This window comes from Anolis carolinensis, chromosome 5, assembly GCF_035594765.1.
Source record: "Anolis carolinensis isolate JA03-04 chromosome 5, rAnoCar3.1.pri, whole genome shotgun sequence".
NCBI classification, from domain to species: Eukaryota; Metazoa; Chordata; class Lepidosauria; order Squamata; family Dactyloidae; genus Anolis; species Anolis carolinensis.
Window position 1 is genome coordinate 70,281,187 of NC_085845.1, and position 11,246 is coordinate 70,292,432.

The 11,246-nt window shown below is 40.7% G+C and overlaps 1 long non-coding RNA gene across 1 annotated transcript; it reads left to right on the forward strand.

The window, feature by feature from the left end:
* The first annotated feature begins 5,316 nt into the window (after positions 1-5,316).
* On the forward strand, positions 5,317-10,742 carry LOC134299772 (uncharacterized). The gene is made up of 3 exons (XR_010007025.1): positions 5,317-5,686; positions 6,726-6,795; positions 10,686-10,742. It is a non-coding gene; the product is annotated as an uncharacterized LOC134299772 (long non-coding RNA).
* The last annotated feature ends 504 nt before the right edge of the window (positions 10,743-11,246 follow it).

Below are 11,246 nucleotides of genomic sequence, written 5' to 3' on the forward strand. Positions count from 1 at the left end.
TCTTTTTGAAATGCACTGTACATATATGTATGGCTGTGTTTGTTGTTGTGTATCCTGAAGTGGTTTCCAATTTATGTTGAGCCTAATCCAAACCTATCATGGAGTTTTCCTGGTAGGATGTGTTCAGGGTAGGATTTGCCTTTTCTCCCTCCAAGTGAGTGTGATTTGCCTAGATCATCCACTGGGTCTCCATGGCCAAGCAGGGATTTGAATCCTGATCTCCAGTGTCATAGCCCTGTGTTAAAACCACTGTGCTCCCTCTGTATTCATGGTGTGCATGCAGTAGTTTTTCTTATAAGGTTTATTTTCATAAAAAAATGTGAATGCACTTTCATTTAGAACCCTGGAAGGGAGAGAAAGTAAAGATTTCATGTGCCATAATTAGCTAAGGCAACATCATCCATCATAATTACTCCTTTAACCTCACTGTCACTAATTACCTGATTTCACAAAAGTCATCACAGCAGGATGGGAATATATATACAGCAGCCTGCCCTTCAGTACCATCCATTGGGTAAGACTTTATAGATAAACTGAGAATGGCAAAGACCAATCTTTTTAATAGACCCATCACTTACTTTCTTAGCAAAACAGATAGCAAATGCACAGTGAAAAAAGTATAAAAGGTCAAGATGAGGACATGAAGAATATTTGTTGTAAACAAAAAGGACTGAATTTGGAGATCATTGGCGGCAAGAGTATAGCTAGGGGAATAGACAAAATGAGGTCGTTGTTCCCAACAGAAGCAAGCCTTCTTGCACAAAAATTTAATTCAGTCTTCACATTTCTAGCATTACAGTAACTTAAAAGTTTAGTAGAACATTTAGGACCTCATCATATTAACTTCTTGCCCCGTCCTTGGATACTTCCAGGATGGAGTCAGGATGGAGACGCTGGAGCCCTTCACATGACGCAGAGTTACTTCCATCAGGGTTCCATCCTGAATGTGTCCTAAGAAATAGTCCAGAGAACATGGGAGGCGTCCTGTCTTCTCATTACTTAGAATGGGGCCAGTGTGGGGGGAAGTCAGGTGGCAGCGCTTTCCCCTGTGTGATGGGAAAAGCAGCAATGTGGATGATGTGCAGCGCAGTGCAATGGTTTCCCCTGCTGTCCCATGGATTCGCCAAGCTGCCCGGCGAATCCCCCTGCTGTCACCTACATTTAGGACCTCAATGTGATGAGGTCCTTAGAGATAGTTTAAGCATCCAGACAAATTTGTCAACACAGTGTGAGTCTGGGTGATTTTCATTTTATTAATCTGCAATAATACTATATGAGAAACTAAAGGAAAATTGGGGAGGGGAGGAAAATTTTTATTTGGGAGGAAATGCCTTTATTTGGCTCACCATCTCCACAGTTCCATTCCTGGTTGCCAGATTCCTCTCACAGCATGTTTCCATGCATGGAAGATAGAAGAGAGAAATTGCTCGTTACCTTTGAGGGCAAACAGCAGACTGTTTTTGGGACTCTTATCAGTGGAAAGATTTGTTGGAAGATGGGGAAAATAAATGAAAACAATGTTTACATTAAATCACTTGTCAGAAAGGACAAATTAGAAAGGTTAGAAAAACAGGAATATCATCAAAAGTTTTTTAAAAAATCAAAAGTAATGGCCTTAAATTGTATGTAAATATAATTATTTGAACAATAACTTGGATAAATGGAATCACACAGATTACACCTTGTGACATAACTTAACAAATACAATATAGAGAAATTCAGGAGAGATGCTCTGGGTGCAGAACAGGGAGAGCCTGTAAAGGCATAAAGTTCCAGCATAGCCTGCAATCCTATCACCATGAAAGCATTTGGCAGTTTAAGTTGTATGCTTGGGGCTATAATTTATAACTTCATAAATTGGCTTCAGAGGTAAGAGAGAAATATCAGGGTGAGAGTACTGCTTTGAAAGTAATATAATTTTTAACTGTGTGCTGATAGATCATGCTACAACTGACCACTGCAGAATAGCTTCTGCACACTCCTGGGCATATCTGGCCACCTCCTCTCTCCCACAATTTTTTTCAGGCCATGCTCAACATCACAGATCCAAGCAGCAAAATAGTGAACAACTTCAGTTTTCTGTGAAGGTAGGACTATAGGATTTCTACTTTTCCTATCATATTGTTAACTTTCTCAATAATAGTGTCATCTTCCTCGCTCTAGCCAAAATGACTCAAACCACCATGCAATTTCCTTTCTTATGTGCCCATCTACACTGACACATTAGTCCAGGCAGGGAGGAATGGACCCCACAGCATCCACATGGAACCAGAGGGTACCCCTAAAAACTCATGATCATTAATTCTTAGGTATGGGTCCAAAAAGCTTAGGTCCTGGGACACTCCTGATCTGGCCACACTTTAGTGTGGGTCATATTATGTAATGTTTGTGGAAGACTGTCCATCTGTTAATAACTTACAGTGGGATCCAGAAAAAAATATGCTTGGGCCTTGTATAGAATGCTCAGGTTCCTCCAAAAAAATCAGTTGCCCTGACAAATTTGTGAACATCCTGCGGTTCCTCCATGATGACATGATGGCAACAGTCTTGGACTGCAATGGCTCCCAAAGAGACCCATTTAAGGTGGAATCAGGTGTCAAACAGGGATGTGTTATTGCCCCAACCTTATTCTCCTTCTTCATTGCTATGATGCTGCACCTTGTTGATAGGAAGCTTCCCACTGGTGTGGAAATCATCTATCAGACAGATGGCAAGCTATTTAATCTCAGCAGACTGAAAGCCAAAACCAAGATCACAACAACATATGCTATAGAACTCCAATATACTGATGATAATGTGGTCTGTACTCATTCAGAAGAAGACCTACAATCCACTCTAAATGTCTTTGCAGAAGCATACGAAAAGCTTGGCCACTCACTGAACATTGAGAAAACCAAAGTGCTCTTTCAACAGGCACCAGCCAATCCCTCTGCAATACCAGAAATACAGCTTAATGGCATAACATTAGAAAATGTTGACAATTTCCGCTACCTTGGCAGTCATCTCTCCTCAAAAATTAACTTCAAATCTGAAATAGAAAGCCATCAAAGCTCTGCGAGTGTAGCATTCTTCTGAATGAAGAACAAAGTGCTTGAGGATCGGGACATTCATAGAGAGACCAAGATGCTTGTTCATAAAGCCATTGTCCTCCCAATCCTGTTATATGCCTTGCAAAATGTGGACCATCTACAGATGTCACATTCAATTCCTGGAGCGATTCTATCAGTGTTGCTTCCGAAAAATCCTGCAAATCTCTTGGGAAGACAGGTGGACAAATGTCAGCATGCTGGAAGAAGCAAAGACCACTAGCACTGAAGCAATGCTCCTACGCCATCGACTCCGCTGGACTGGCTAACTTGTCCGACTGCCTGACCACCATCTCCCAAAGCAGTTATTCTACCCACAACTGAAGAATGGAAAATGGAAGGTGCGTAGACAGCTGTTACCAACAGTGCTATAGAATTCAAAGAGACACAAATGGAGAGTGAAAGGGAGAAATATGTCAAGAGGAAGGCATGTCAAGCCAACCCTGACTGGGACCGCCTTCCATCTGGAAACTGATATCCTCACTGTGGAAGAACGGTCAAGAATAGGTTCCCACAGTCATCTACAAACCCACTGCCAAGACCCTATGCTTAGACGGCCATCCTACTCAGACACGAGTGTTCGCCAGTTATGATGATGAAATTGCTAAATACTGAGGAGCTTCATAATCCAAGCTAAATGTTCTACTCCAAATCCTTGGTCAAAGTCCTTTCACATGAGTAGCCAAGTCCAATGTAACAGAGCTGCTGTACCTTTTACAAAGACAATAGAACTTGTTATTCCATTATGATAAACCACCTTATCATAAAGGCCAGACAAAGTGTCTTGCTTTGCCTCGCTTTCATCAAGGAAAGAGGGTGCAGCAGGGTGAATCTATCACCCTGCGCAGCTCCCTCTTCCAACATTTTCCCCATCACATGGGGAAAGTGTCACCCTTGCGGGGAGACCCTCTGCTACCGGTACCTTCATTGGAGCCAGCACAATACAGGAAGCCTCCCATGTTGCTGGGAAAGCATCTAGCAATGCTTTTACCCCAATTGGGGGGAGTATCACAGGTGATGTCATCTAATGGCTGCCATGTGACTCCGTTCCTGAAGCTGGCTCTAAGCGCCTCAGGATGCTTATTTTGGGCCATGTGATGAGGTCGTCAGTCACACCTATCAACATTATTATTGCTACACAATTATGAAAGACATGGGGATCAAGTTTCTCTCCAGGTTAGTTTCTCTGGTTCACAGGTAAATTATATAATAGAGGTGCATACAATATCTAAAAAGGCAAGACTTTTCTCAACTTCTTAAGGAAATAGTGTCCCCTCATAGACACATACTCTTGCTTTGTATGTAGGTCATTTCTTAATTTCATAAGCTATTTTCTCTAAAGCCAGAAAGCATAATAGATTATTATGTCAAGCTTTCCTTACTGGCAGACTGGGAATTCTGGTTGCAATTAAGATTTTCTGTAAGGAGCTTGTAAACTGCTGATCTCACATATAACCCAGAAAAATTAAAGCTATCAGAAAGCTGAAACGGGCATCTTCTATAGCTGGAAGCTAAACATGGGAGTGCATATCTTTGAAATGCAGGGACAAGGGAGAGAAAATTAGCACAGAAAGAAGCACTCCACAAATCAACTGAGCATGAATTCAGAAGAGAACTGAAGCAACAGAGCAGAATAAAACTGTCCAGAGAGAAGATCAAAGTATAATTGCAACAATTGAAAGGAGGAAAGTGATACTAACTAAAGCATTCAATTTGAAATGGCCACATCTGAAGGAATCTTGTGAATTTAAAACCGTGGCACTAAAAGAAAGACAAACGAGAGAAAAAGAGATGGAGTGTAAAATTAACATTACAAAATGTCCAGGGCAAAATCTGATGTATCAGCATGTTGTGCTTAGCTGAATCCCTATGACAGGACAGGTGATTTTCTTGTCTAGGAGCAGGTTGTGGGTTTGAAGTTGTTTTTAAGTTGAAAAGTTGTTTTTAAGAAAAATTAATTCCAGGATATCATCCTACTCCTTTTCAATTCTAGAAAAATAATCCAATCTCTTGGCACCACATGCAAGTAGATGCTGGGCATGGTTTGGGTGAACATAGTAAAAAATGTTTTATTCTCTTAACAAACACACACAAACTAATGAAATTCAAGGGGAGAATTTGCACTGCCCTCTTCATGTAATCACATGCACACATATACACACGTGTTTGGGAAGCTTCTGCTGCCTGGCTTCCCCCATTTCCCCATGCGGGGAAGCATCCCCCACTCGACTTTGCCCCGTTGTTGCCTATATAACACGAGAAGCCTCCCGTGTTGCCATCGCGGCAGCTTACCATGCTTTCACTTCACTTGTGGCACAAAGCCCCAACAGAAGTAGATCAACATTGTGAGATGGGAGCTGATGAGCTCCATACTGTAAGCAAAGTGAAAGTATCATACAATGGGCAATTATGCCCATCTGATGAGGTCATTGTCACAAGGAGCAGAATATCTTCCCTTATTCTTCCCTTCCCTTACCTTTGTTTCTCATTCTCCCCCAGCTAGTCATGGAGTCTTTCCAGGATGAAAACTGAGCAAGGAAGCAATTTGAGTGGCGAACAGAAATAGTTCATACATTACTTCTTCAAAACTTAACAAGCGGGTAAGAAACATGTTGTCCTATTTCAAACTAAGAGAATTCCCCCATATAATAAAACCAAACAACCCAGTTTTATACAAAGCCTATCTAAACAGTGGCCGTATTCATGCACACCTATATGTTCCCTTGCACAGACATTGACACATTTTCTCAATGGCCTATACTTTGTCAGGTTCTACTACAGACTCAGATCCAGAGAAACAGTTTATTGTTCCCCAGTGTAAATTTTTGTGTGTCATAATACTTATGTCACCTTTAGATATTTGCCCCACTAGCCTAAAAACAGACACAGGATGGGAAGGATGGAAAATAAGGATTTATTAGAAAAATAATTGTGCAAATGAGGTTTCACATTGTGGCTTTTTACACAAAGCCTGTGCATTCTCCTGAACAAAGGAATGCATTGCCTTATATAGTTATTGACTGACACAGGCAGGCATTCTTCCAAAGGCACTTTCTTATAAGAGTATGTTTCCTTATTGGTTCTGGCCCCTTCTTTCTCCAGCCTGCGATCAATACATGTATTATCACTTCCTTATACGTGACTTGCTGTTGAGCTTTCATGATGGGTGAACAATTTCCCCAAATTTTTCCATCAAGCCCTTCACTTATAAATAGCAATAAAAGTATATCTTCAGTTTTCATTCCTTTGTTATTCTATGATTACTCTTTGGCTTGTGTTGCATCCCTCCTGAATTCAATTTAATTCTAATTTGAAAAAATAGATTTGGAATTACAGAAAGTGTTGTTCATTTGCAGCTCCCTTCCTGTTTCTTCTCAATTTGCATTGATTAAAAACTGGAAAAAAACTTTATGTAATCACAGAGGGTCATTTTGTGATGCAATGTGTGAATATACATTTATCCGCATTGGTAAAATACACTCAGTTCCCCCAAAAAGCTTGCAACATGATTAGAAATATATGGTTACTTTGCAATTTTTTTTGCCAGATCTGTGCTTGAGTACTTATATTCTACATGAAAAAAAAAATCTTAATTCAGCTTTATGTAAAATCTCATTGGTCTTGTCCTTTTCTTCACAGCAAAGATTATTAGTATTTCGTTTGGAATTTTGTAGCCACTATGGTGACCAAAAACATTAAAATGACACAGGTAAGTTCTGCCAGACTGGATGGCCTAGTCTCCATCTGTCACGACCCAGGCTGCAGAGCACCAATAACCATACACAGAGGCCAGAATCTAACTAATATCTTTATTGAAGGAATATATAAAGTTAATAAAAGCAAGTGTATGAAATAGTCCAGAAATAGACCTTTCAGGAAAGGTCAAAATTAGTCCAAAGAAACAATGTCCAATATGAAATATTAAGGTCCAAAGTTGTAATCCAATAACCGAAACACTCACTTTGCCAGGCAAAGTGAGGGGAGATGACAAGGTCTTTTAGTCCATGAAACTTGAGCGAGGCTAGGAAGTAACTTGATTCTTGGAAAAACGAGGCTTGATTCAAGGCAACAAGGAAACAAGGAACAAGAGCAAGATCCGTGGTAATTTCTTGGTAAAATCCGGGAAACAAGACGAGGCTGAGTCTTAGAAAGCAAGGCAGGGTTCGTGGAGTAAACAAAGCTGGGAACGAAGGCTTGGCGACAGGAACGGAGGCTTGGAAGCGGAGTAGCTGTCCACACACGTTACTCCGGTTGCTGACGAATTGACTCCGCAAGATCCCTTTGTGGGTAAAACACCTAAATAGGGTCCCGTTTTCCCGCCCAAGAGCAGTTCTCTGGAGAACCAGAAACGAAAGCTATTTTCTGAGTCCAGATGCATGACTCCCTAAACTTTCCCATGGGAAGCAGGCTTAATCAGCTGAATGCTTAGCAGCTATCCTAGCACTCCTGCGAGACGCCTGATCGACTCCTCTCTGTTGTTTACAAAAATCATGGCGAGAAAACGTAGGAGATTTAGGCTCAGGGCTTGTTTGACAGACTTCTGGAAGACAAATCTCTTGCAGGTGCAAGGTTTCCAAATTTGGCTGGGAAAGTTCCAATTCTGACTGAAACGGCGAAAAACCCAAGTTCTCCTCCTCATCTGGCACAACAGTGCCAGAAACGGGACTACATGGCCCATGACTCATCACACCATCCTGGCCCTACAGGAGGGTAAAGATGAGCAATGTAGCTGCTCCTGGGGCCAAGCCAGAGTATTACCACTTCAGATGAGCCCCACATTAAGTGGCCTGTATAAATCAGCCCACTGTCTTTCATACAGTTTAGACCCAAGCCATGTAGACTTTTAAAGGTCATAACCAGCACTTTGAATTGTGCCCAGAAACCAACCAGTAGGCAGAGTAGTTGCAACAAGAACATTCGGTGTTTCATGTAACCAAACACAAATAAGAATCTTGGTGCTATTATGTATACAGTCACCTCGGCATGGCTGTTTTTATCAATGCCAAAGCAAGGTATGTCCCATCATTATTCAGCTTGACACAAGATTACACACAATCACAGAAACACACACACATTTTGTGTAGAAAAGGAAAAGAGGGACCCTTTCACACCATGCATTTTTAGCACTATGATTCCACCAGATCTGCCTTGGTAATGTCCTATGGAATACTAGGATTTGCTATCTGGGAAGGTAAATTTATGACCTCATCACATGGCCGCCGGAATTGCCATGGGTCGTGGCAAATCCAATTACCCTTGTTGAGGGGCGTGGGGAACCTGTCACACCACACCCCACATTGCTCAGCTCGCGAAGAAGCCGATCTCATAGGGGGAAGCATCAACCGCCTGTTTCCCCCCATTGCTTCCTAGGCAACACGAGAAGCCTGTTGCTGCAGCAGTGTCATGCACCAACTCTGTCCTAGATCATCCATGGAGCCCGCAAGAAGTTCCTGTGCGTCATTTGATGGGAGCCGGTGGGCTTCGTGGATGACCCAGGGCTTAACTGGCGTATGACACCAGAAAAATCCCTGTCTGATGAGGTAGTTAGATTCCACAGAATGTGGCAAGAGCAGTGAAAGCAGAATCATAATGTGCAGTGCAGGGGTTCCTAACCTTTGATCCTCCAGTTATTCTGGACAACCCTCAGATATCCCAGCTAGTTTACCAGCTGTTAGGAATTGTGTAAGCTGAAGTCAAAAGCACCTAGAAAACCAAGGTTAGGAACCACTGGTGTAATGTGAAAGGGCTATTGGATCTTACTTCATTATGGGCAACAGGACAACATTCTATGTTCCTTTACAATAATACTTAGAGCCCTGTTTTCCAGCATTTCACACTCTTCTCTCTGTAAACTGCTGCCTGCTGCCTTGCTCTGCCTAGTGTTAGGGACAACCCTGTCAGCGTATTAGTCATACAGAAAGGAAAAAAGATACATGTGAACCGAAAAAGCTCAATACTGTGGGCAACAGCATGTTAAAAAAGGGAATAATGAAAGAACATGTAAAAAAAACAGTATGAATAGGGAAAGGCACCAATTCATTTGTTCTATTTCAGCAGGCCATGTCTTGTAAGATAAGATAAAGCACAATTTGGACAAAGTACTGTGATTTTGATAAGGAGTATTGTGTGTTAAAAGTGAGATTCATTTGGACTGCAACTCATGTTGATCTTCACCATTGCTGGCTGAGGCAGGTGGGGAAATGTTGCCCTGGAAAAAGCCCAAGAATTTAAAATGTTTACAGTATGGTGCTACAAAATAAAAACTTAGGCTTAACCTTTTTGTGATAACAATCATGAACAGCTTTGACACAATATTAAAAGGGTGACCACGTATGGAATCACCCTAGTAATACCAATGACACTCAGTTTAGAACAGAGACCACGGGGATCTACCATTTTTGTCTTGAGCTATAAGAAAGAAGAGCAATTGATAAAATGATGTGATTAAATGCTCCAAAAGAAAAACAGATGTCAGGCTTGACTTTGCCAAGATACTACACCTTCCAGCCAAAACTCTGTTGGATGCTGACTTCATATTGTTTACACTGACTGAACAGGCAACATTCTCATCATGACCTGTACTATTTTGAGAGATAGAAAAAAGCAAAAAAAAATGTTTCCATCATCATTATGCCAAGTCTGGCTCATGTATTTCAACTCAGTATAAAACAAAATAACTCAAAAAATATCCAGAATTGGATTTTAATTTTTTTTTAAAAAATTAATTCAGTTTCATTTTTATTGTATTGTAACTTTGATGTAAATCCATTAAAAACTCATCACACTTTTCAGATTTGCTGAAGATATCTTGGACTATAATATTCATTCTCTCCACCATCTCCCACCAAACCTCACAGTTCCATGGTGGTGCAGTGAGGAATCCTGTAACAGAATATCAAAATAGCCAGATGATCCCAAGGACAATCCATAGCTACACCTTCAAAAGAGTTCTGAAATGAAAGAAGCCACATTAGACCATTATATGAATGCCATAATATACAATTGATGGAGGCAGTGGCTGTTTTAATCGATGTTATAACCACTCTGGGTCCTACATGGAAATAAATTGGAACATATATACTTCATACACACTGAAGTGGCAGGAAGTCAACTGGCTGTTTAACCAATTTCAGTGAGAATACTATTGGTCAATGTCTACATTTCTGGAATAAATTACACTGTCCAATACACATTTTGGTGCCTTAAATGATAAACCTGTTGCTGAATAATTTCAACTGCTTGTTTCAAAAATTGTGCCAGTTTTCCCCTACTAACTCTCTTCACCCATACAGGATTATGACAACCATATATAAGAAAGTAGAGCTGATGTGGTCAAGCCAATCAATTTTCTGAATCAATACCCCAAATAACCCCAGAAACAGGCCTAAAAACCAAGAAACTAAGATTTTGTTTTGTTGGGCTGTGTAATGATGCAGAAAAATACTTAAATGACTGTTGAAGACCTGTGATAGCTGATGACTGCTGGCTAATGGATACACATGCTCCTGCTTCAATACATACTGAGTAGAGTTGTGTGCGAAATTTGTTTCTCCCATTTCATTCATTCTTTAATTTCTTTTGTTCCCTTTGGAAGCACAGAACAGGAAGCACTCTCCTGGTATGAAAATCAGCTCGACAAGAAAGCAAGCAGGAGCTTTTGTCTATGGATCATTGGATTTATTGACTCTATTTTACATCTATGTTGGGAACTATATTTTTGCCTGCTTTGATATTATATTTATACTGCTTTTGCTCAATAAAACCACAAAAGACTATCTTCTGTGTGTGGCTTGATGTCAATAGCAAGGTGAACTATTCTGAGGTGCAACAGGAAATGCACCATCTCAAACTATAGCTTTCAGGTTACCCTGGTTAAATCATCTTTCTTTCTCGGAGTACTTTAGGAAATGCTGTGTATTTCAGTACACTAGGAAACAAGAGTTTTTCAAGATCCAAACTTCAAAATCAACAATTCCATGGGATGAAGCCATAGTATGATGGCATTAACCTGTTGTAAATATATAGTATTGATTCACTATTTTTCCTTATCTTAGTCTTTTTCATTCCTTGCTTTCAAAGATTTGTGCCTGGTTCTCAAACAAGCCCATAGCAGAACGATTTCATCCCACATTATTTTACTCAGCTTTGTCTCATTAGACC